The following is a 26,164-nucleotide window of genomic DNA, read 5'->3' as shown; positions in this document are numbered from 1 at the left end:
AATGACAATGACCAGAGGTGTGAACTATGGAACTGTCATGTTACACGCGGGTGATGAAACAAAACATGTAGTGAATGCAGCACTGATGTCTCTCACAAGGGCCCTTGAATGCAAGGGCTTGGAGACACGTGCTATGCTAATGTAACAGACGCAGCAGGAGCCTCTGCTAAGAGGCCATACTACGTAACACTTGGTCTGATAATGTGCAAAGTTTGAATGTCGTTTAAACAATTTAAAACTGATGTGGTGTTGAATAACGGGTTCGAGCCGAGAAATTGTGCAGGATGTAATGGGATATGGTGTTGATACGCCAAGGGAAAGTGCTTTTTTCTCTCGCATTCTGTTTCCCTACATTCCACGAGGACGTGGATGACCGTTAGTCTCTTACCACATCTACCACATGTAGGAGGTTCCTCACCAGTCAGCAAGAAGTTGTGTGTACTGTATGTGTGCCCTATTCTTAGTCGACAGAAAGCGACATCAGTCTCTCGTAATTTTGCTATAGATGGGGCGGTACCTAAATGTGGCCTGATTAAATGAAGTTTATTCGAGGTTTGCGAGTCCCAGAAGTGTTGCCAATAATCTCTTAGTTTTTTGCGAATAAAAGGTCTTAAATCTATGGCGGGGACACCTACAGAACAGTTCAAAGCTTTTCTTGCTGTGGATGTGGCGATTTCGTCAGCGAGCACATTACCCTCAATGCCTCTGTGCCCTGGCACCCAGCATATAATGAGACGTTGATTACACCCATAGACAGCGCACAAGAGCGTATAAAGGTCATTAATTACAGGGTTCTTGTGCTTTTTAAGCGATACTAACGCCTTAACAGCGCTCAGAGAGTAGGTATATATATAATGCATAGGCCTCCGCCGTAAAGATACTTGTCTGCGCATGCAAGATGCCAGAGTCGGAGAAGGACGGACCAACTGCTGCATAAGAGACGCCGGCTTGCGACTTAGATGCATCGCTGTAATACTCTGGGCAGCAATACTTCGACCGAAGTTCAAGGAAGTGCATTCGAATGTGCATCTCAGAAGCATGCTTACTGACTTCAATAAACGACATGTCACATTCCGGCAGCTGCCACTGCCACGGCGGTGACAGCTTCGCTGGATGCATTAAATGGTGTTCTACAAGTGGGAGAGACATTTCTTCACTAAGATTCCTTATACGGAGCGAGAAAGGCTGCCTGACTGTAGGCCGATTATTAAAAAGTGTGGCACAGGAAACATCATTTACAGTTGTGTAACAAGGGTGTTCAGGATTCGAGTTTACTTTGAGAAAATATGTAAAGCTGGAATATGTCCTCTGTAGACGAAGTGACCACTCGTTTGATTCTACATAGAGACTTTCTACAGGGCTTGTCCTGAAAGCACCGGTCGCTAGGCGGATACCTAGGTGGTGCACAGGGTCTAGGATTTTTAGGGCGCTCGGTGTTGCAGAATGATAGATTATAGCACCATAGTCAAGACGAGAACGGACAAGACTTCTGTACAAGTTTAGGAGACATTTTCGATCACTTCCCCAGGTTGTGCGAGACAGAATTTTTAAAATATTCATCGTTTTCAAACATCTTGCCTTCAGATATTTGAGGTGCATGGGGGATGAAAGTAAGCTTGGAATCTAGAATTATTCCCAGAAATTTGTGTTCACTGCTCACAGACAGTTCTTCTCGATTGATGGTGAGTTTCGGCACTAGTGGTATGCCTCTTCTGCTTGAGAAGAGTATACACGTACTTTTGCGGCAATTTATTTTAAAGCCATTTGCATCCGCCCATTGAGATAATTTGTTTAATGTGTGCTGTATCTGTCGCTCGCAGATCGCAATGTTGCATGATTTAAAACCTATCTGTATGTCATCGACATATACAGAATAACACATTGTGCGTGGTATGACTGCATACAGGGAGTTCATCTTTACAATAAACAGTGTGCAACTAAGCACACCCCCTTGCGGCACGCCAGTCTCCTGAATGAATGTTCTAGATAAAGCGGTGCCCACTCTCACACGAAACGTGCGGTTGGATAAATAGCTTTTGACTGTGTTTAACATATTTCCTCGGACCCCCATCGCATAAAGATCTCGCAATATCCCGAAGCGCCATGTCGTATCGTATGCTTTCTCTAAATCTAAGAATACCGAGAGTAAGAACTGCTTATGTATAAACGCATCTCTGATGTTCGCCTCGATGCGGACGAGGTGGTCTACTGTCGATCTACCTTCTCGGAACCCACACTGGAAGGGGTCTAGTGTTTTGTTATTTTCTAGGAAAGAGATTAAGCGCCGGTTAATCATTTTTTCGTAGAGCTTGCACAGACAGCTTGTTAGCGCTATTGGCCTGTAGCTGCTGGCTAAGGACGGGTCTTTGCCTTGTTTAAGTATCGGGATGACTATGGCTTCTTTCCATGAGGATGGAATACACCCAGCCGCCCACATGGCATTGAAAAGAGATAGGAGCGTTTTCAGTGCTTCAGGGTGGAGATATTTAATCATTTCATACATAATGCGGTCGCCGCCTGGCGCCGAGTTTTTGCAACAAGCGAGAGATGCCTTTAGTTCCGCTAAGTTAAATGGAAGATTGTAAGCTTCATTCGAGGAGTCTTTGTGATTAAGAGGCTGTCTCTCTGCACGCTCTTTTAACCTCAGGAAAGATTCTGTGTAGTGCGATGCACTTGAAACATATTGAAAGTGTTCACCTAGACAATCCGCCTGAGCCTCCAGGCTATCACCGTGGGTGCTAACCAAGGGTAGAGGATGCGTCTGCCGGCCTATTAATTTATTCACTCTTGTCCAGACTTTCGTCTCGTCCGTGTAGGAATTTATGCCAGAGATGTATTTCTCCCAGCTCTCCCTTTTAGCACGTCGACGTGTTCTTCTACCCTGAGCCTTTATTTGTTTAAAATTAATCAAGTTTTCGGCGGTTGGAAAGTCGCGAAGTCGTCCCCAAGCTTTGTTCTGGATTTTCCGTGCTTTTTTACATTCTTCGTTCCACCATGGGATACGACGCTTATTCGACATTCCATTAGTTTCGCAAATGCATTTTCTCGCAGCCTGAATTATAAGGCTTGTGATATACGCCACAGCATCGTCTATATTGAATGAATCGATTTCATCCCGGATGGTATATGTTAGTTCGCGGAAAAGTTCCCAGTTAGCCGACTCGATCTTCCACCGGGGAGCATGTGGCAAGGATTCATCTTGTTTGGTCAGGTTTAATATAACTGGGAAGTGGTCGCTTCCAAAGGGGTTCTTCAAAACGGACCACTCAAGGTACGGCATTAGAGTGCTCGACACTATGCTTAAATCTATCGAGGAGTATGTATTATGTGCCACACTGTGGTACGTCGGCTCCTTTTTATTAAGTATACATGCTCCTGAGGAAAAAACAAAGTTTTCAATTAGACGACCTCTCGCATCGCAACGAGAGTCTCCCCACAAAGTGTTGTGTGCGTTTAAATCTCCGACAACTATGTACGGCGCGGGAAGTTCATCTATGTAGTTTTGAAATTCGCTTTTCTTAAGTTGATAATTTGGAGCAATGTATACAGAGCTGATAGTGACCAGCTTATCAAACAACACCCCTCGGATAGCAACTGCCTCTAGGGGCGTACGAAGTTCTACTTCTCGGCAAGCAACACCTCTGTCTATAATGATTGCAACACCGCCGGATGAGACGAGGGTGTCATCGCGGTCTTTACGAAATATAGCATATTGTCGGAGGAAATTTGTTTCCGTATGTTTGAGGTGTGTTTCCTGAACACACAGCACTTTTGGAGTATACTTGTATAGGAGTTCTTTGATGTCATCAAGATTGTGCAGCAGACCTCTGACATTCCAGTGTATTATTTGCGTATCCATGTTGACTGTGGTTTATGTGCTGTGTGTTTAAGAAGACAAGTTACCTCACGGAGCCCTTTGAGGGCGCCAAGATGCGGTGCTTTTCTTTTTGGGAGCTATTGCGAGGATCTCGCCGCTCCTTAGGCGCTGGCGGCGCCGTCTGGCTGGTTGTGTCCATCACCTCGGAAGAGGTGCTGGACAAGCGCTCTTGCGAGCGCTGCGTTCGAGAAGAAGGCCTCGTCCCTGTAGACAAGACCTTTGAGGCCACCTGCTCGAAGGTAGATGGCCCCTTCTGCTGGGTTGGCGTAGCAGCGCTAGCTGCAGCCGCCGGGGGGGGCGGGAGGCGTCACTGCCGCCTCACTGGGTGTGGGTCGGACAGTCGCCGGAGGCCGTTGTGGCGCTGCCTCCTGACGCGCCACATCGGCAAAGCTGCTCTTGGGCAGGTAGGAAACCCGCCTGCGCGCTTCTTTAAATGAAATATTCTCTTTAACTTTTATCGTCACGATTTCTTTTTCTTTTTTCCATGACGGGCACGACCGTGAGTATGCGGCGTGCTCGCCATCACAGTTGTCACAGTGTAGAGCGCTTTCGCAATTTTCAGAAGTGTGATCTCCTCCACTACATTTAGCACATGTCTGCCGGCCTCGGCAGTTCTGGGAACTGTGTCCGAAACGCTGGCATTTAAAGCATCGAAGAGGATTTGGGACATAGGGTCTGACAGGTAGCTTTACATAGCCTGCCTCGATTGTCTCGGGCAGGATGCTTGAGCCAAAAGTGATTATAAGATGCTTTGTCTTGATTTCCTTACCGTCACGCCTTAGCATAATTCGCTTGACATTGATAACATTCTGTTCGGTCCAGCCTTCCATCAGTTCGGCTTCTGTCAGCTCCATTAGATCATCATCAGATACAACACCACGGCTCGTATTCATAGTTCGGTGCGGGGATATAGTGACTGGAATTTCTCCAAATTTAACAAGGTTAGGAAGGCTTTCATGTTGCTTTGCATCGCGGAGTTCCAGAAGGAGATCTCCACTAGCCATCTTTGATGCCTTGTAACCTGCACCAAGTGCTTCGGTAAGACATTTTGACACAAGGAAAGGTGAAATCATTCTCATCGTCTTTTCAGGTTTGTCGGAATGGATGACGTGGAATCGGGGAAAGCTTTGTAATCTGTTGCCAAAAAACTTGAAAATATCTTCGGTGCGCCCTCGTTTCTGAGGGCGATCAGGAAGTTTAGGGAAAGGAGTTTCCATGAGAATATATAAAAATTCGGCAACAACGCCGACCACCCACCACGGAGCCCAACGAGGGGACGCGGCAGAGCTTGCATGCAAGTCTGCACGACGTCAGTCGTACGCCGCCACTATAACCAAATATGGTGTACCCAAGGTTGGATAGCCACACAGGGTTAACCCTTGCCGCCAAGAAGAAGGAAGTAAATAGAAGAGAGAAGGAGACAGGAAAGGTGGAAAGTAAGGGAAAGACGAAGGTTGTAGGAAGAGAGAGACAGGAAAAGGCGACTGCCGATTTCCCCCGGGTGGGTCAGTCCGGGGGTGCCGTCTACGTGAAGCCGAGGCCAAAGGGGTGTGTTGCCGCCGCCGAGGGGCCATAAAGGTCCAAACACCCGGCATTGGCTCAACCCCCAGGATCCCCTTTTCCCCGGACACGGCTAAGCCGCGCACGGCTACACGCGGGAGAGTCCAACCCTCGTGTGCTCGGGTACGTGGTGTCGCAACACACCAAACGCCTGCTTACGCAGACGCCCCTGCGGGGATTTCATAACTTGGGATTTCATAAGTTTACTATGATAAAGTGACATGTATCGCATAGCGACGGCCCATTATCGCTCACTCGCCTCCCTCATTTCTACGCCCTCTTTTAAATACCTTAGCGTATTGGGCGGTACCCTTATTTTGGGTCGCTTAGCACACATTCTACCAATCAGTCTTTTTTTTTTCTTTTCAATGAAGGCTGGACCATCAGAAATACACACTGTAACCACCCCTCTTCTCTAGTCCTGTTTTTGGAACACACAGATCAACCTCACTTAAGCGAACGCCACATGGCCCTCCTGCTCGAGGTTCACACGCCTCAGAACAGTCTGCCCTTTGCAATGGTATGCCCCACGAACACATAAATCACCCCGCGAACCGCTAACCCCGGACATGCCGCAGAATCTTACTCCCGCGCGACGTGGCCGCCAGATCTCCCGCTATTTACGTGTGCTCAACGGCGTAAACTGTGTATCTCCCACACCGCAGCGGGAATGTCGCCACCCACGGCAGTGTCTGTGTTTGTGTTAATGCACAAGGACGTGCCTATATGCCACTGAGCGACATGTGCGCGGCGCGGCGGCTGCTCGGCCTCTCGTGACGTACGCTCCTCCGTTAGATGTCCCTATATCTTGGGGACGGCAGTGCAAGTACGGTATCCTCATCGGTCCCTGACGCGAAGAGCAGCGCTGTTCTAAGAACACAAACGACTGTCGGCTGTGAAATAATAAACAACCTGCACAAGTGTGCTGCATGTAGCCCCCGGGTTCCGACGCAGTTGCGTTCAAAGCAAGCAAGGCTGAATATGTCAGCCAACTTAACTCCAGCAGAACGGGTTAACACAGGCACTCCGAGGGTTTTGAACACGCTCTACACTGTGCACAGTGGGTCGGAGGAGGCTCCAGTAACCCCGGTTATCATACACCCTTCAACCATACCGGCACCGGACGGACCCATGACAGCAGTGGTGGATTGGCAAAGTGTCGGCAGGCTTTCTTAAAAGGAGTTGTCACGGCCTACACACACCACATCCTGTACCAAACAGTGTTACATAGGGTGCGTGTCGTCTACACACCGAGACACACTTCTCTACAACCTAATGAACGCGCTAACGTGGACGCCCGTTAACTCGCTAACCGGGCGCCATTGGAAGACCTGGCAAACGCCCTTAATGCATTCATTTTCGATGATGGCCTGACATAGCGTTTCTATGTAAACGCAAAACAGGAGTGGACTGAGAGGACAACCATGGCGAACGGAGCGCTTCACGTAAATGGGGGCCCCCATCGTCTGAATAATTATAAGTCTGGTATAGCAGCTCCGGCACGCCATGTTCACCCCCTCAGTGATTATGTGGCCAAAATTAACGTCTTCAAGGATGGCGAGCAATATCTCGTGTGAAACGCAATCAAACGCTTTCTCCAGGTCAAGCTGGAGGATCGCTACTGTTTCACACATGGCATCACAACACTCCAGCACACACTTCATCTTATGAATGTTAGTAAAAATGGTTCTGCCGTGAAAGCCACACTTCTGGTGTGGGCCGACTACTTCTTTAATAACTGACTGGAACCATCGTGCCAACATCTTCATCAATATTTTGTAGTCGCAATTAGTAAGCGTTATGGGTCTGTAGGAGGAAAGTTGCTTGAGCTTTTCGGTGTCTTCTGTTTTCGGTATTAGTACGGTATGGGACTGGCCAAAGGATGGTGGAAGTATTTTCAGTTCGTATGCTTCGTTGTAAACGGCGGGATAGCCACTACACCACGGGAACGGAGCACGCAGACGGCTATTTCTCTCCCTCTTTTCTTCTGCGTATTCATGATCGCAAAGAAAACAAAAGTATAATGCACTGTCCCCGCCAGGGATCGAGCCGGGGGCCTTGCGCGTGTAAAGCGCACGTGATAACCGCTATACCACGCGAACGGATTTTTTACTTTTTATTGCCGGATTTCTCCTCGTACAATGGACAGGAATTCTTGTTGGAATTCGACATACATACACATAAGTTGCATTAAAAACAAGACTCGTACTTTGTCTCGTCTTGCTAGGTTAATAGGGATCTTGTGTTAGCAACTGATCAAATACAGGTAGCCATTCTGGAGGATCGGAAAGTGTCCTGTAGACGTCGCGGACATACATAATAGCCTCTCTGAAGTACACTTTTGACGGTTGTGATTTAACATTCTCGTGTCTTACATCTATTCACGTCCTCCATACACTGTGCATTGTCAACAACATCAGGCGGTCACACGGCACGTCCCCTGTCTGATCAAACGGGAGAAATCGAATCCCGTGAGCTGTAAGTGGCAGTTGCTTTTTGAGTGTCCTCTGTCAAATGTCCCACAGAAAAACAGAGCCTGAACAGTCCAAAAATACGTGATCGATGGTTTCGGGCTCATTGCATATCGTACAGTTAGTACTCCAAGGGACAAAAATACCTGTTTCTTTAAGCCAGGGTTTTACAGGGAGCGCGCCGGTGGCAAGAAAGAAGAAAAACGTCTTGGTCGACGTTCTAACAGGCATCTTCTTAACGCGACTCAAAACATTACGTTCTCGTCGTAGTACATATAATGAACGATATACAGGCACAGGACACATCACATCAAGCAAGTCCCTTTACAATTTTTTCTTTGTTACATCCGAGAGATATTCTATCGAAAAGTGGCTTTTCAAAAAAGGAAAAGCATCAACGACTTCTTTCGTAATCCCTTTCAATGGAACAAGATTAGTAGAGTACGATGACACTATGTATTCGGGTAATGCCTGGCTCAAAAACACGTGACAAATGCTCTGCAGGAAAGCATCGTTCTGTTGTCTCAAGAAAAAGAATCGTGTAACAACTTGTTTCAGAAATGAATGCGATAAGCCTAGCCCTCATTTTTTAACGAACTGAAACAAGTTCAGACGACTAGTACGCTCCCAGTTCGACCCCCAGATAAAGACAGCAAACAGTCTGTGTAACTTTTGCACAGACATCCTTGCCATGCAAAGCACTTGCATCATATAGAAAACTTTTCTTACGATGAACATATTACACACAGTTGCACGTGTAAAGATTGAGAAATCGCGTCCGCCCCATTTTGTTGTTTGGGTTTTAACCCGGTCAATTTCACCCGCCCATTGGTCTTTGTTTCCGCGATAGTGTTCCAAAGGAATGCCAAGGTATTTGCCCGGCGTATCAGCAAACCTTATACCTTCGAGTTGTGTCGGCCTTTCGTCCCATTCACCGTGCCAGTATCCTAGGCATTTTTGCCAACTAATGGCGCTTCCAGTTAGGCTGCAAAATGTTTTTGCTTCCTTGATGGCACTTTCGATGCTTTTTTGAGTTCGGCAAAAGATTGCGATGTCGTCTGCGTATGAGAGGATTTTAATTTCGTGCGTTAAGAAGCGATAGCCGCATATCGTTTTGTTGTTCAGAATTTTTAAAGAGAACGGTTCAAGATATATGGCGAAAAGCAGGCTTGAGGCTCGGCATCCTTGGCGCACACTAGACCTTACTGGGTTTCCTTCGCTAAGCTTTTTGTTAATGATAAGCTTAGTAGTGCAGTTTTTATATGCCATCTTCACGCCTTCACCTATACACAATTATCTGGTAATCCTTATCTTCTTCCGTCGAAAGCCTCTTGCCGCGGCTAACAGCCGCAAATGCCGCTCCATTGGAGCCCATGATCCCGCGATCCGTTCAGCTCGGGAGCCGGAAGCAGAATGATACAGCACGGGAACGGAGCACGGAGACGGCCATTTCTCTACCTCTTTTCTTCTGCGTATTCGCGATCGCAAAGAAAACAAAAGTATAATGCACTGTTCCCGGCCGGGATCGAACCGGGGGCCTTGCGCGTGTGAAGTGCACGTGATAACCACTACACTACGGGAACTTTTTTTTTATTTCCGAAGTTCACATGAGGAACAATAAGTCACAAACGATAAAGCACATCAGCTACTCTTGAGCTGAGGCGAGCGAAGGTAAAATTTCTTCAAACTCAGCAAATCATCAAGAAGTGTTACCCACTGAGGTGCGTCATGCTGTGCCAGGATGCATTCCCGAAGGTAAGCAGCGCTTTCAATAAAGTTTTCACGTGCACTGCGCGTATAAGCATCTGCATGCCTTACTTGCATTCGTGTTTTCCACAAGCTGTGGAGGCCAAGAAGCATGAACAAATCATATGGTAAATCTTCGTGATCAACCGGTAAAAACCTGATACCGTAAGGGTCTAGTGGTAACTCTTTCTTTATACTTCTCTGTAGGACGTCCCAGTGGAATATCGCGTCCCAGCAGACCAGAAAAACAAGTTCGACTGTCTCTGGCCTCTTGCATAAAAGACAGTTCGTTGTCCAAGGGACAAAGATTCGCTTTTCTTGAAGCCACGTTTTGACAGGTAATGCATTAGGGTGTAACATGAAAATAATGTTTCACGCCTGGCCTAACTGGCATCTCCTTCACTCGCTTTAAAATATTCTGCCCTGGGCCTCCACGATAAGGCGCACGGTACAATGGCACCGGCAGCATGATATCCAGAAGATCTTTGTACAGCTTTTTCTTGGGAACACTCTACAAATAGTCTGGGGAAAAGCACACATTTAACAACTTACAAGAAAGCACAACCTCGCGCAAAAATCCGGTTACAGCACCACACATGTTTTCACCAGAGGACACTATGTTTCTTGGGAGTAGCCTCTGCAATCTAATCTGTATAAACGTTCTTAAGAAGGTTTCATTTTGATCACCAAAGAAAATGAAACGTGATACCACTTGACGCAAAAACAAATGAACCAGTCCAAGGCCTCCACTCTTCACTGAAAGAAACAGGTTTGTTCTCCTCGTTTTTTCCCAGGTCGAAGTCCAAAGAAAGACGGCAAATTTACGATGCAATTTTTGAATAGAGGTCCGCGAAGCACACAGCACATTCATGAGGTACCATATTTTTGAAATGAGAAAAACATTGCAGACAAAGGCAGGTGAGAATATTGACAGATTCCTTCCTTGCCACGCTCCCGCTTTCTCTCTCGCCCTTGACATCTCTTTGTTCCAAAGTGGGCTGGGATCGCGATAACATTCTAGGTGCACACCAAGGTATCGCGTTGGTATGGGAGACCATTGCAGCCGTGAGAAAAATTGCGGTGTAATATCTCATTCCCCGTGCCAAAATCCAGAACTTTTTTCCCAGTTTACTTGACATCCAGTCTGGTTACAATACCTTTCCAGAATGTTTGTAACTTCACAAATGCTTTCTCTGTTCGTGCAAAATACCGCTATGTCGTCCGCATACGCAAGTTTCACCTGAGCAGATTGCAGCTTGAAACCCGTGACGTAATCACTGTTGATAATGGCAAGACATAAAGGCTCTAGATACGCTGCAAAAGCCAGGGGAGAGAGCGGACAACCTTGCCTCACCGAAGAACGCTCTGTGAGGCGCTCAGTAAGGTCACCATTAACTATAATTGCGTGTCATACAATTTGCGGACGCCATTTTTACTCCTACTATTACACTACCCAGGTTAGCATGCTCTAGAATGGAGAAAAGAATGTCATGCGAAACGCGATCGAACGCTTTAGCCAAGTCCAGCTGTATCATAGCTACCTGGCTTCCAAGCGCGTCAACACATTCCAATAAGGTTCTGGCCACATGTATATTTGTTGCAATGCTGCGTCCTCTGATGCCACAGGTTTGGTGCGGCCCTACTGATTTGTCGATTACACTCTGAAGTCGTCTGGCTAGTACTTTCATGTACACCTTGTAGTCGACATTAGTGAGGCTGATAGTACTGAAGGAACCCACTAACATTCGTTTCACCGGATCATCAGACTTGGGAATAAGTACAATTATTGAAATACCAAAGGACAATGGAACTTTTTTGCGTTCATACGGTTCTGTTATCACTTGTAACAAGAACTGAGAAACATCTTGTTTGAAGGTTCTATAGAAGGCAGCGTTCAGCCCATCTGGCCCCGGTGCATTTCTAGATGGACGATCATCTATTGCTTTCTCGATCTCTTCCAAAGAAATAGGCAATTCAAAACACTCTCTTACATCATTGTCGAGTGTTGGCATTAGTCGGAGGAAATCCCCTTCAACCCCTTACGCATGCTCACGCTTATTGCCGAAAAGTTCAGCTAAGCCTGGTTCGCCGGGTCAATAACCAAGCAGCGGCGTTCTTTGAGGCGCAGCTCACCGACGCCTGCAATCTTCTTAATGGCATCCGCATCCTTACTACAATACCGCTAGTCACACGCTTACTGTGTGGACATTACTAAACGTTCAGCTTAATTCGAACGTTATTTTGTTGTCGGTGCAATTGGCGTCACCCATGCTTCGGCGCATTGATAAAAGTGTGCGCCCGATCACTTATGTTTGATACCTTGGGTGCAGAGCGGGTTTAAGTTTGCGTGACAGTTGGGGTAGATGTGTGAAGACGATATAACGAGTGGTATACTCACTCGTCCAGACGTTTCGCGGCTGAAGTCCTTTACTTGGAGGTTAGCGCTACAATGCTGGCCGATGAATAAATTTTTTTGATCCTCGAGGGAAGCCGAGCATCGCGAAGAGCCAGGAACACATGGAGTCCTTATGTAGCAGCGGTCCGTCAAGCGTGGACACACAGATTCAGTTGATTTCTTAATTTGCTAGTCACAATTTTTTCAGCTAACTGCTGCGCACGTCTTCAATCCACCACTCCATATTTTGCAGCTTGAACGAAGCATGCTGTGATCGAACAGAAGCAGGGCAGAAGAGGTAATGATTTCGTATTCGCGCGCTTTCGATGAGGCAACGTGTGGCGAAACGTGTGAGTCGCACCGGAAGCACCATCTCGTTTCTCTAGAGGAAAGTGATTCGCGAAAAGGGTGAAAAATCATCATCAGCATCAGCATCATCATCAGCCTGGCTACGCCAACTGCAGGGCAAAATGCATTTCCCATACTTCTCTAACTACCCCGGTCACGTGCTAATTGTGGCCATGTTCTCCCTGAAAACTTCTTAATCTCATCTTACTTTCTGCCGCCCCCTGGTACTCTTCCATTCTCTTGGAATCGAGTCCGTAACCCTTAATGACCACCGGTTATCTTCCCTCCTCATTACATGCCCTGCCCATGCCCATTTCTTTTTTCTTGATTCCAACTAAGATGTAATCAACTTGCGTTTGTTCCCTCGCCCAATCTTCTCCCTTGTTATCTCCCCTCCCTTAACGTTACACCCATCATTCTTCTTTCCATAGCTCGTTGCGTCGTCCTCAATTTACGTTGAACCCTTTTCGTAAGCCTCCAGGTTTCTGCCCCGTAGGTGAGTACTGGTAAGACAAAGCTGTTATACACTTTTCTCTTGAGGGATAATGGCAACCTGCTTTTCACGATCTGAGAATGCCTGCCAAACGCCCCCCAGCCCATTCTTATTCTTCTGATTATTTCAGTCTCATGCTCCGGATCCGGCGTTACTACCTGCCCTAAGTAGATGTATTCCCTTACCACTTCCAGTGCCTCGCTACCTATCGTAAACTGCTGTTCTCTTCCGAGAGTGTTAAACATTACCTTTGTTTTCTGCAGATTAATTTTTAGACCCACCCTTCTTCTGTGCCTGTCCAGGTCAGGGAGCATGCATTACAATTGGTCCCGTGAGTTACTAAGCAAGGCAATATCATCAGCGAATCGCAAGTTACTAAGGTATTCTCCATTAACACTTATTCCCAATTCTTCCCAATCCAGGTCTCTGAATACCTCCTGTAAACACGCTGTGAATAACATTGGAGAAATCGCATCTCCCTGCCTGACGCCTATCTTTATTGGGATTTTGTTGCTTTCTTTATGGAGGACTACGGTGGCTGTGGAGCCGCTATAGATATATTTCAATATTTTTTACATATGGCTCGTCTACACCCCGATTCCATAATGCGTGCATGACTGCTGAGGTTTCGACTGAATCAAACGCTTTCTCGTAATCAATGAAAGCTATATATAAGGGTTGGTTATATTCGTGCTCGGCAAGGTGCGCTGCAGTGACCACAGGATGGTAAGAACTGGAATTAGCCTAGACCAGAGGAGGGAACGGAAGAAACTGGTACATAAGAAGCCGAATAATGAGTTAGTGGTAAGAGGGAAAAATAGAGGAATTCCAGATCAAGCTACAGAACAGGTATTCGGCTTTAACTCAGGATGAGGACCTTAGTGTTGAAGCAATGAACGACAGTCTTGTGGGCATCATTAAGGAATGTGCAATGGAAGTCGGTGGTAACTCCGTTAGGCAGGATACCAGCAAACTATCGCAGGAGACGAAAGATTTGATCAGGAAGCGCCAATGTATGAAAGCATCTAACCGTACAGCTAGAATAGAACTGGCAGAACTTTCGAAGTTAATCAACACGCGTAAGACAGCTGACATAAGGAAGTATAATATGGATAAAATTGAGCATGTTCTCAGGAACGGAGGAAGCCTAAAAGCAGTGAAGAAAAAACTAGGAATTGGCAAGAATCAGATGTATGCGTTAAGAGACAAAGCCGGCAATATCATTACTAAAATGGATGAGACAGTTCAAATGGCTGAGGAGTTCTATAGAGATTTATACAGTACCAGTGGCACCCACGGCGATAATGGAAGAGAGAATAGTCTAGAGGTATTCGAAATCCCAAAGGTAACGCCGGAAGAAGTAGAGAAAGCCTTGGGAGATATGCAAAGGGGGAAGATAGCTGGGGAGGATCAGGTAACAGCAGATTTGTTGAAGGATGGTGGACAGATTGTTCTAGAGAAACTGGCCACCCTGTATACGCAATGCCTCATGACCTCGAGCGTACCGGAATCTTGGAAGAACGCTAACATAATCCTAATCCATAATTAAGGGGACGCCAAAGACTTGAACAATTATAGACCGACCAGCTTACTGTCTGCTGCCTACAAACTATTTACTAAGGTAATCGCAAATAGAATCAGGAACACCTTAGACTTCTGTCAAGCAAAGGACCAGGCAGGATTCCGTAAAGGCTACTCAACAATAGATCATATTCACACTATCAATCAGGTGATAGAGAAATGTGCGGACTATAACCAACCCTTATATATAGCTTTCATTGATTACGAGAAAGCGTTTGATGTTGTCGAAACCTCAGCAGTCATGGAGGCATTACGGAATCAGGGTGTAGACGAGTCGTATGTAAAATTACTGAAAGATATCTATAGCGGCTCCACAGCCACCGTAGTCCTCCATAAAGCAAGCAACAAAATCCCAATAAAGAACGGTGTCAGGCAGGGAGATACGATATCTCCAATGCTATTCACAGCGTGTTTACAGGAGGTATTCAGAGACCTGGATTGGGAAGAATTGGGGATAAAAGTTATGGAGAATACCTTAGTAACTTGCGATTCGCTGATGATATTGCCTTACTTAGTAACTCAGGGGACCAACTGCAATGCATGCTCACTGACCTGGAGAGGCAAAGCAGAAGAGTGGGTCTAAAAATTAATCTGCAGAAAACTAAAGTAATGCTTAACAATCTCGGAAGAGAACAGCAATTTACAATACGCAGCGAGGCACTGGAAGTCGTAAGGGAATACATCTACTTAGGGCAGGTAGTAACGGCAGATCCGGATCATGAAACGGAAATAATGAGAAGAATAAGAATGGGCTGGGGTGCGTTTGGCAGGCATTCTCATATCATGAACAACAGGTTGCCATTGTCCCTAACGAGAAAAGTATATGATAGCTGTGTCTCACCAGTACTCACCTACGGGGTAGAAACCTGGAGGCTTACGAAAAGGGTTCTACTCAAATTGAGGACGAAGCAACGAGCTATGGAAAGAAGAATGATAGGTGTAACTTTAAGGGATAAGAAAAGAGCTGATTAGCTGATTGGGTGAGGGAACAAATGCGAGTTAATGCCATCTTAGTTGAAATCAAGAAAAAGAAATGGGCATGGGCAGGACATGTAATGAGGAGGGAAGATAACCGATGGTCATTAAGGGTTACGGAATGGATTCCAAGGGAAGGGCAGCGTAGCAGAGGGTGGAAGAAAGTTAGGTGGACGGATGAGATTAAGAAGTTTGCAGGGACGACATGGCCACAATTAGTACATGACCGGGATTGTTGGAGAAGTATGGGAGAGGCCTTTGCCCTGCAGTGGGCGTAACCAGGCTGATGATGATGATGATGATGATATCCCGCACATTTCTCTATCACCTGATTGATAGTGTGAATATTGTCTATAGTTGAATAGCCTTTACGAAATCCTGACTGGTCATTTGGTTGACAGAACTTTAAGGTGCTCCTGATTCTGTTTGCGATTAACCTGTAAAACATTGACGTCACTGTTATGGGAAGTTAATTGCTTATGTCGGCTTTGTCTCCCTTTCTCTTATATAACATGCTCATGCTGCTTATCTGCACCCATCGGAGCCTTTACCGTTCAAAATTGTTTTCCTCACTACCTCTCCTAATGCTTGCTTAGATTTGGACCCCATGTCTTTATTAATGTAATTGGGATTCCATCAAGACCTGCCATCTGGACCTGAGCTCGCGGCAAAGCAACGACACCTACAGGAAAGTCTAGGAGGCATTCAGCGAAGGGAGAAGGAAGCGAAGCGTCACGAAGAAGCAAAGTAGGTGGAGGCGCGCTGGGTTGGCCTCCTCTGGCAACTGCTGCGGCTTGTGTGTGCGCTATGGATGTACCTGGTTCGTCTCGCGATCGAGAGGCCACGCGCCGAGCGAGAATGACGGAGCAGCGGCACAAGTGGCGGCAGTCCGAGCGCGAGTCGACCGACCTCGAAGTTGTCGCCAAGCACCGGGCACGAGCTGAACAAGTCCGGCAAAAGGCGCTGGATTGCCGTGCCCAGAAGACCCCAGAAGGAGAAGGAGAAAATGAATAGTGTGAGTAGTACGCTACCAAACTGCTTGAAATAATAAATACTTTGTATTTCCATACACTGCCTTAACATCTCTCGAAATGGCACATTGCACTTTACAAAAATAAAAAACGGACATAAAACGCACAAAGTAAAAAATAAGCCTTGAAAAAAAAACCGCCACATTTACACACATTCAAAACATTTTAAAAGTATTCCACGCGCAATGCACAAAAGGGGATTAGCACCCATACGCTTGCGCATAACTCGCGTTCATGAAGTGAAACGTCACTAACTTACTTTAATTCCATCCCATCCCCAAAGCTCCGAGTCTAAACCCATGATTCTGTTAATGTGAGTTAGCCCATGAATGGGAGTGATCCCGCCTGACTCTGATTTCTGGTAAATATTAGTCTGAGTGAACTCGGCTGTTTATTTTGCCTATTTATACACCTCATCTATATCACAGCTTGTTTTTTTTTTGTTTTTCCCCTTTCCTGTTCTAAACTGCAGATAGTAGAAGCGTTCAGCTGTTTGGCAGGATACATGAGAATATGGCTGGGATTCTCGTTACTATCATTGCTCCCTAACCTTGAAGCACACACGGCCAAAGTATTCAGCGGATGCTGTGGCAAGTTGCGTTGTTACTATTTGCTGCAGGACGCCTTGGGAGTTTGGCGTAGCTATCAGAACAATGCCTGGCCATATCTCTACTTTTGTCTCCGGTAGCGTGCTGGACAATAAACAGCGGAGTGGGGCGGGGGGGGGGGGGGGGGGCACAAGGGGAGAAGGCCTCGCCTAAAACTGAGTCATTCTAGTTTGTTTTTTTCTCACTGCGTCCCGTTCAGGCATGCGCATCCCTCTCTCGACGCGAGAAGGGCGCTCGGGCTGCCTCTCGTTGCCACGACCCCGAAGCTATGTCACTTACAGAGAAAATTCAGAGCACGCGGTTGTGAACGAATGGTGATGGTGATAGTGACCAAGACCTACAGCAACAACCGAAGAAGAAAGAAGCTCATGCGACCTGACAATGACGCTACGAGCAGCATCACAGCGTCGGCTTATGCTGGACTAATTAACATCATGGCGTTGAGACTACGTTCCTTCCTTTCTCTATACCGCTTTCGCGGCGTTTATTGCCGTGATACCTAACACAGACGCAGAAAACGACGAAAAACAGGCCATTAGGAGCGAATGCTTATGCGTCTTTTAGAAAGCTCCCAGAAGAGTTTCTGCGTGATCATTATATAACGAAAATACTATGTCAATAGTGCCGTCAAACAAACGTGTTTTGACAGCCCTACGTTATTTAATTGCGGAGAGGCAGCTAATAAGCTTGATTTGAATACTATGTACTTGAGAACTTTCGAATATTGAATGTTTGATGTCAGGCTAACTCGAACAGTGGCGCTCGCGTGCTAAACACATAATACATTGTTTGCTACATAATAAACCGGTACATTCTACTTCCCACCGTGACAAAGGCCTCAACCGCTGCCATCCACTCTGCCTATCTCCCAAAACAGCGACATCCTGTTCATTGCGCGGTCACATCTCGTGGTACAGATAGGCTGGATCGCGTTTCGACATTCCAAGACCACTTTGGAGAAGGACTAGGGTGATTGTTTGAGCTAGTTGGCAATTCATGATCGAAATAACGTACAGCGCGAAGGACAAGGACTGCGAAGACGGCATACACAGCGCTTCACTGAACGCATCGGTGACGAGTAGTCGACGCGGCTGGTCTGAAGCTCGTCAAAATACGCGAGTTGAATTCCGCCTGAATTGAATTCCAATTAAAGAGCACGTAGGCAAAGCCCTGCAACCGGGTAAACTCGTAGGTGGTGACCTTGTCCAAGGAAACCGTTTTCAGCGGTTTCGTAGGACAGGAGAAGCGCCGTGTGCAAGTCGCTTCCTTCCCCAGTGGCGGATGTCTGCAGCAGTTGTGCACGTACTAGGTCCACGCATCTGAGCGAACCTTGGTCGCGGCAGCGGCACTGATCGCAGGCACACAAATCATGCGTTTCCTGACCGGTGCCCGAGGGGCAGCCTTGGCCAGCGCTGCTTGTAGCACAGTGTTTGCTCCTTTGCGTCCGCGGCAATGACGGCGGATGCAGCTGCTGCTGGAACTTCCGCCTTCCTCGACTCTAGGCCGCGACTGTAGGCGCGATCGGCTGCTGCTCCTTGTCCAAGTAATTGTCGATCTTCAGCTTGATGTTAACCTGCTTGGCACTGCGCTCGTGCTCCTTGCGTCGGCGGACCTCACGCGAATCGTTGGCGTAGTCCGTGTACTTCCTTCGGTGGACGGCGGCAGCTTCGACGACCTTGCGCGGGAAGGGCCCGTTGTCGGCGACGTTGAGAGGACGCCACAGCTTTGCCAGGCGGCTGCTAACGCGTCGCTTGTTTTCGTTTCCTGGCAGCCACCGAACGGACTTTTTCCTGTTGGAACTGCATGAAGGCGTTTGGAGGTGGGGGAGCTCGTAATCGCAGCTGGTAGCAGTGTTGCACCTCACTGCTCAACGTTGTATCCGCATCGCCGGCATTCGAGGTCACACCAGGAAACACCATCGTTGCTTCTGCTGCTGGTGCGCAGCCCGTACCAACAGGCCCTTAAATGATTCACAGGCACGCTATGGCGGTGCTCTGCTGCAGCTAAGCCAAGGGCCGACGACGATGGCTGGCCTTTGCAGGGACGGCCGTCTGGGGAGCTGAGAGCATCTAGGAATTTGCCATTCTTGAAGGCGGAGGAGGAGGAAGTAAACTTTATTGCTCTAGAAAGAGTAATTCAGCGGTCAGGCCGGATGTCTTCATCTTCTATTGGTTGATGACAATCTCCTGCCTGCATGGTTGGCGCCCCTATTCCAGGGCACCACTGAGCTGGCCAGAGGTCTTCTATGTCTCGCGCAGGAGCGTCCGCACTAGTGATGATAATGATGATAGCAACAACGATGAAGTTCCCCATTTGTGGCGCATGCAATCTAAAGGAGCAACCCGGCAAGCTCGGCGTCGTTCGGATCGTAACAGTGAGCTTTCGGGGTTTTGGCTAAGTGTCGGGCGGACTTAGTCCAGCTTTGTAGATACCTAGCAGGGTTTTAAGATAAATTTACATTGTCTGCTACGGAGATAGAGCCACAAATGTCTAAATGTTCTCCAGGGGACGGCACAGGGCGATCTCCGCCCTGGTCGGCCTCGCTACCACCTGATCAAATGCCTCTTGAAGCTTTCTTTCGTAGTGGGGTGAGCAGCATTCCTGTGGCGCTGGTGCCTCTGCATGGAGGAGCCATCCGGCTCAACAACCCGAAGGCAGTGCAGGCGGAACTTCAGGCGGCAACGCATCACTACTTGCACATCACTGATGTGCGACAGTTTGGCAGAGGTGGGATTGTTTGCCGTTCGCCAGACCAGGCGTGTGTGTACGACTTACTTAAGTGCTCATCATTTGGATCGATGCAAGTAAGTGCCTTCATTCCCCCACATCTTGCCTGCACTAAGGGAATAGTTCGTGGTGTAGACTCCTCCTTAAGTCCGACAGAGACCCTAGAAAAGCTCTCCGCGGCTGGAGTAATTGCGGTTTACCGGTGCAACAGAATGGTGGACAATACACGCGTCCCTACTGAGTCAGTAATTGCCACGTTTGCAGGTACGTCTTGCCCTTCAGAGATAAAAGTCTGGCCTCTAATATTCAGAGTGGACCCGCTTGCCTCGCGTCCATTACAATGTCGAAATTGTTGGCGCTATGGTCACAGCATGGGTGGTTGCAAATCCAGCCTTCGTTGTTGCGTCTGCGGCGGGAGCCATTCCGCTAGTAATTGCTCGGCCGAGTCGGACTCTTGCTGCCTCTGTGGTGGAGACCACAAAGCTGATTGCTCAAACTGCCCTGCGAGAACTCAAGAAGTCCAAATAATGGAGGTTATGGACAAAAGGCGCTGCTCACGTCAAGAGGCAATTGCGGCGGTAAAAGAAAGAGCCCATGGTTATGCGAGTGTGACAGCACGAACCCAAGCTGTCGTTGATGGAAGCCTGTCAGAGGTAATCGCACAAGCTATTGAAAAGTCTATGGCTAAAATTATGGAGCGCATAGTAGAAAGCGTCACAGAATGCTTCAATGGACTGCTTACCTCAAAGTTAGAAAAATTATTACCGAGTGTTCCTGCCATGCCATCATGCTCTGACATGAATGCTTGTTTAACCCACTCTCAGGAAAATGGAGCAATTGCGTCCGCAACCCATATAGAGCAAGTCAGGTCTGCCGCAGGTACCTCAACCAAGGCAACTAATAGCCCAGACAACCCTGATCATCCAGATACCTCAAACATGGAAATTGACGTGAGGGCACATAAAAGGAGGTGTTCTCCCCTTGAGGCTACCACTTCCCACTCAGTTAGTAAATCCAAGAAAATCCTCCCTGAAGTCAACCCGAAGGGTAACATATTGGAGGAGGCTGTGGCCTCTGCGGTGCTCTCATCACTGGAAGGTAGATGAGGGTATTGCAGTGGAACTGCAGATCAGTATTCGCTGCTTCTACAGATTTAAACGTTCTATCGTCTCAAATTTCTCCAGATGTAATTTTACTGCAAGAAACCTGGTTATCCCCTGAAAAACAATTTTCTCTGCGCAATTTTAGGTCCTTCCGCCTAGATCGCCCATCTAGAGGTGGGGGACTGTTAATTATGGTCTCAAGCAAGTTTTGCCACAGGGCAAATATATCATTCCAGCTGATGTCTCCAGAATGTGAAATTCTAGCAGTAGAAATTACTCTCCCTGGCAGTAGGCCTTTTTCATTAGTCAATATATACTTTCCTTCGGGTGTGCAGGATACACACCCACTAGACTCGGTTATGGCGAAATGCGGTAAAGATATAATTTTGGCAGGTGACTTCAACTCTCATCATGCATCATGGGGATCCAGGACAGACTCGTGCGGAAAGCGTCTATGGGACTGGGCAATCACAAATAACTTTTCGTGTCAAAATTCGGGATCAGTTACGTTTCTTCGCGGACAGTTCATATCTGTGCTGGATCTTACATTTTCAGGTCCAGGTATTCCCACATCCGCATGGGAAACGGTGAATGTCGGGACTACAAGCGATCATTTGCCTGTTGTGTTTGAAGTGGTAGTTCCGCAGTCCACCGTGCAGGCTCGCATCCACTCTTTTGTGGATTACCGTACATTTAAAAATTGCCTGCGGACTACTTTCAAATCAATGGAAAATTCTCCATTGCAAGCCGAGGATATTTGCTCCATCATTGATACTTCGCGCAAAAGATCAGAGTTCCAGTTAAAGGCATGTAAAAACACTGCTTCTACAAATTGGTGGAATGACGATTGCTCGCGGGACTACAAGCGACGCAAGGCTGCATGGAAACAACTCATGCATAACCAATCTCCGAAAAACTGGAAAAACTATAAATTTATTGCTGGAACATTTAAAAGAACGGTAGGTAAGGCAAAAGACGCTTACAATGTCCGACATTTCGAATTCCTTTCGAAAGCAAATAATAAGCGTGCATTATTTCGGTTTTTAAGATCCCAAAAAATGATTCCACGCCCCTTCAACTGGGAGTCGGTAGTTTTAACCACAAGTGAGAAAGCTGACTCTCTAAATGTTATCGCGCAAGGGTTAGAGACCCGCTTCGCTACCTCTCTTCCCTTCTCTCCTTACGCGCAGGGCACTTCAGAAGATTTCGAAGAGTTTTCCATGTCAGAATTGTCCCAAGCCGTTTCCTGTTTACCAGTTGCAGCCCCAGGTCACGATGGAGTCACTACCAAGATGATTAAACTTCTCTTTGAAGTCGCTCCTAACGGCTTGTTAGATACCATAAATTACTCAGTAAAATATGCATGGTTCCCTCCTGTGTGGAGAATTGCGAAGGTGATTCCTCTGCTGAAAGACCAAACCAAAGGGTTTGTCCTAGACAATATTCGGCCTATTTCTCTAACATCAAATTTCGTAAAATTAATAGAAAGGTTATTAAACGCACGTATGGTTCAGTTTGTAACCACAAGAGAATTATTGAGCCCCTGCCAAATTGGCTTTCGACCAGGGATGTCCATTTGGTGCGCACATATCGACCTAGAAAGCCGAATTCAGTTGGCTCGTTACCAAAAACAATATGCTGCCCTAGTCACGTTAGACATTTCTAAAGCATACGATAGTGTGGAATACCCTTTATTAATAAAAAGGATGCAGGATATTGGATTGCCAGACTACTTCGTGACGTGGACTGCAGAGTTCTTGCAGGGCAGGGAGTTTTACTGTGCACAAAGCGGAATTTCATCGGGAAAATTCAGACAAACACGCGGGGTTCCTCAAGGGGCAGTTTTGTCCCCGCTGCTGTTTAACATCCTACTCAGCTCCATTCCTCATCATCAAAATGTAAGCACGTACGTTTATGCTGATGATATAGCGTTTTTTGCATCAGCAAGTGATATTCAGTCACTGTACGAATGCTTGCAGAAATACTTATGCGAGCTAGAAGCATGGCTGGACAGTATTCGCTTGTCCCTTAATGTAAATAAGAGTGCCGTTCTTGTCTTTCCCCTACGAGACCCAGTTACTATATCCCTTTCATACCGTCACTCCACTATCCCACAAGTGGAAAAGGTCAAGTACCTTGGAATTATTTATAATGGTAATCTTGATTGGCATCCGCATATTGAACATATAACTTCAAAAGCTTCTCGTGCAATGGGGATATTACGAAGGATAAGTAATTATCGATGGGGCATGCGCAGAGACACACTCATAATGATTTACCGCATGTACATTCGACCTATACTAGAGTTCGGTTGTGTATTATTCTCCGGCGCCGCGGCTTACAAGCTACGCCCACTAGTTTTGCTAGAACGGGAAGCGCTTCGCTTATGTCTGGGGCTTCCAAAGTTTGTAGCCAACGCTGTACTCTACAAGGAAGCACGATTACCTTCCCTTGAAATGAGATTTAAAATACTCACCGTTCAAGCGTTTATAAGGCTCTATGAATCCCCACTAAGAAGGTCTCATTCGATCTTCATCAAACAACGAGTCCAATTTTTTGGAGTCAGATGGCCACGGTTTCACACGCCACAAGTCATTGTATCGCAATCATTATTGAATCCGTTAGACGTAAATATAAATGATATAATCACGGAAAACAGAATCTCAAATTCACTAGTTATTACTTATGATGACCTATACCCAAATAATGCAAAGCAGCTTCCCTCACATATTCTTAACGGCTTACTCCAGGATCACTTGAATCAACTCCACACTAACGTAATTATAGCAACGGATGCTTCGCAGATTGATGAAAAGGCAGGAGTTGGAATCTTCTCATCATCATTGGACTGGTCTTTTTCTATTCGGCTTCCCGACTTCACTCCAATATACCTAGCGGAATTCCTAGCTGTTGTCCTAGCTTTACGAAAGCTGCAGTCTTCCAGGTCAACGGCGGTAATAATCACAGATTCTTTGTCGCTGTGCACCTCACTTACTGCTCCCGGCGAGACACACATATTGAAAACTTTGAACTCACTGGCTCCAAGTCATTTGAGAAGTTTACGATTAATATGGGTACCTGGCCACAAAGGCATATTTATGAATGAGGTGGCAGACAGCTTGGCCAAGGCTTCTATCAGCGGCCCAGTGCTTCCCCTTCTTCCAACAACGGGCTTTATCACGTCCGCCAGGTTCAGAAGATACATCCTTTTAACATCTCACTCGAACCTCAATTCATCATTGGAACTACGCCACTTACAATTCCCTTGGAGCAGGAAGTTTTGCAAAACAAGACAAACGGAGGTTACATTAACGAGACTACGTTGTCGAGTCCCATCTCTAAATTTTTACATGCACCGATCTGGTCTGGCAATATCCCCATTGTGCCATTTTTGAAATGCATTAGAGACGATTGAGCACTACCTACTGGAATGCCGGCGTTTCTCCTCCACGAGGAAAATGACATTAGAAATTACAGTGCGACAGCTTGGTCTGCCATTGAACACTCCGGTACTGCTGTCTTTCGGAGCGTCTGTGCTTGGGCACTCACACAGGAATGTTTGCTTCGCCTTAGAAAAATTTCTTATTGAATCAAACCGATTTCATTGATGACCATATTATTTTATTCATTCCTCCTCTATTGCCTCATTGATATATTCAAGATACTTTTTTTTTCTCCTCTACGTAGCATGACAATCTACTGAACCATTTCGATTTTCCCTCGCCTAAATTCATGTAACAAAATTTTAGATTTTTACCTCCTTTTCTGAACACATAAGCAAAGTCTGCCCGACTCTTGGCCAATCCCCGCGAGTGGGTAAGCGCCAAACTCATCCAGGACATCATCATCATCATCATATGCCAAGAATTGGGCGGCAAGAGCTATCTCCAGCTAAACTTATTAAAATCTTATTCCAACGACAGAAACGTGAGCAGTCAGACTGTTCACGTTTACGTCATGAGTGAGTAGTCAAAGTGAAACAAAATTATTAATTACCTAATAATGAAGAAGAGAAAAAACAATAAAACAATTTCGAAACCAACATCGGTGAAATCACGGAACAGGTGCAAGTTGCATGGTTGCCAGACTAGGCTTATAGTAGCCAAATTGGGCAAAGTTCTTGCGCATGTTGGCGTCAAAAATGGCGAGTTGGCTACGTGGCCACATTTGGGCTATTTTTGTCTTAAGAACTTCCGAGTCCAAAGGACTAGTCAACACTGACAAACATCGGGAATGCCGGTTTATGAAAACCCCAAGCTCATCGCTGCTACAAAGATGTAGGTGTGTAGGCAATCTCGAAGGCTGTGTTTTTAGGCAAAGTCGGCGCTGTGAGCATGGTGTTGTCACGGCTGCCACGTTTATACGTCATTCCAGTGCTAAGCTCTATTCTTTTTGTTTTGTTTTCGGCGTCATCAGCAGCCGGTTCACGCGTGGCTCAACAAGAAAAACGGTGAGGCTGACAGCTGTCGATTACGTGCTCCGTGCCGGCTGCTATACAGCTAACTAGTTTTCTCGCCAGTCGACAACAATTTGCCTATGCTAACTCCCACTGATAAAACCGATCCCCGTAATCTGTGGTGTGCCCCAAGGTAGAGTACTTGGACGCCTACTTTTTCTCATTTATATTAATGACCTGACAGGTAGTACCTCTTCCACCATTCGTCTATTCGTAGATGACTGCGTCGTATATCTTTCCACCAGAACCAGCGCAGATATTATTACTCTTCAAAACGACCTCAACCTTATTGAGTCCTGGTGTAACACATGATTAATGTCCTTGAATATAAAAAAATCCTTAATATCTTTCCACCGCAGGCCGCATTACCATCCAGCTTAATACATCATTTCCGGCTCTGAAATATCCACTGAATCTTACAAATATCTTGGCGTACCATTTTCAAGCATTCTCTCCTGGTAAACCCACGGAACTAACATAGGTAACTCCGCGAATCGCGCTTCATGCTTTTTTCGTAGGCGCTTAGACTCGCTCCGCCATCAGTGAAACTAATATCTTATCTTGCATTTGTTCGCCCAAAGTTACAATACGTATGCGCCGTTTGGGACACTCGTCAATCTGAACTACATAATATTCTCGAATCCATCCAAAATTGTTCAGCCCGTTTTATTTACTCTGTTTATGCTTACCATTCGAGCGTTTCCGAGCTTAAGGCTCATGGTCACCTTACTAAAACTGAATTGCGACGTCACATATCTAGACAATGCCTTTACCGCAAATTTTATGACCCTCC

The 26,164-nt window shown here is 46.6% G+C and overlaps 1 non-coding gene across 1 annotated transcript; it reads right to left on the bottom strand.

Moving 5' to 3' along the window:
- Positions 1–9,418: 9,418 nt before the first annotated feature.
- TRNAV-CAC (transfer RNA valine (anticodon CAC)) lies at positions 9,419–9,491 on the bottom strand. The gene has a single exon. It is a non-coding gene; the product is annotated as a tRNA-Val (tRNA).
- Positions 9,492–26,164: the final 16,673 nt, after the last annotated feature.

This window comes from Dermacentor albipictus, chromosome 2 (assembly GCF_038994185.2).
Source record: "Dermacentor albipictus isolate Rhodes 1998 colony chromosome 2, USDA_Dalb.pri_finalv2, whole genome shotgun sequence".
Lineage (NCBI taxonomy): Eukaryota > Metazoa > Arthropoda > Arachnida > Ixodida > Ixodidae > Dermacentor > Dermacentor albipictus.
This window is presented reverse-complemented; position numbering and strand designations above follow the sequence as displayed.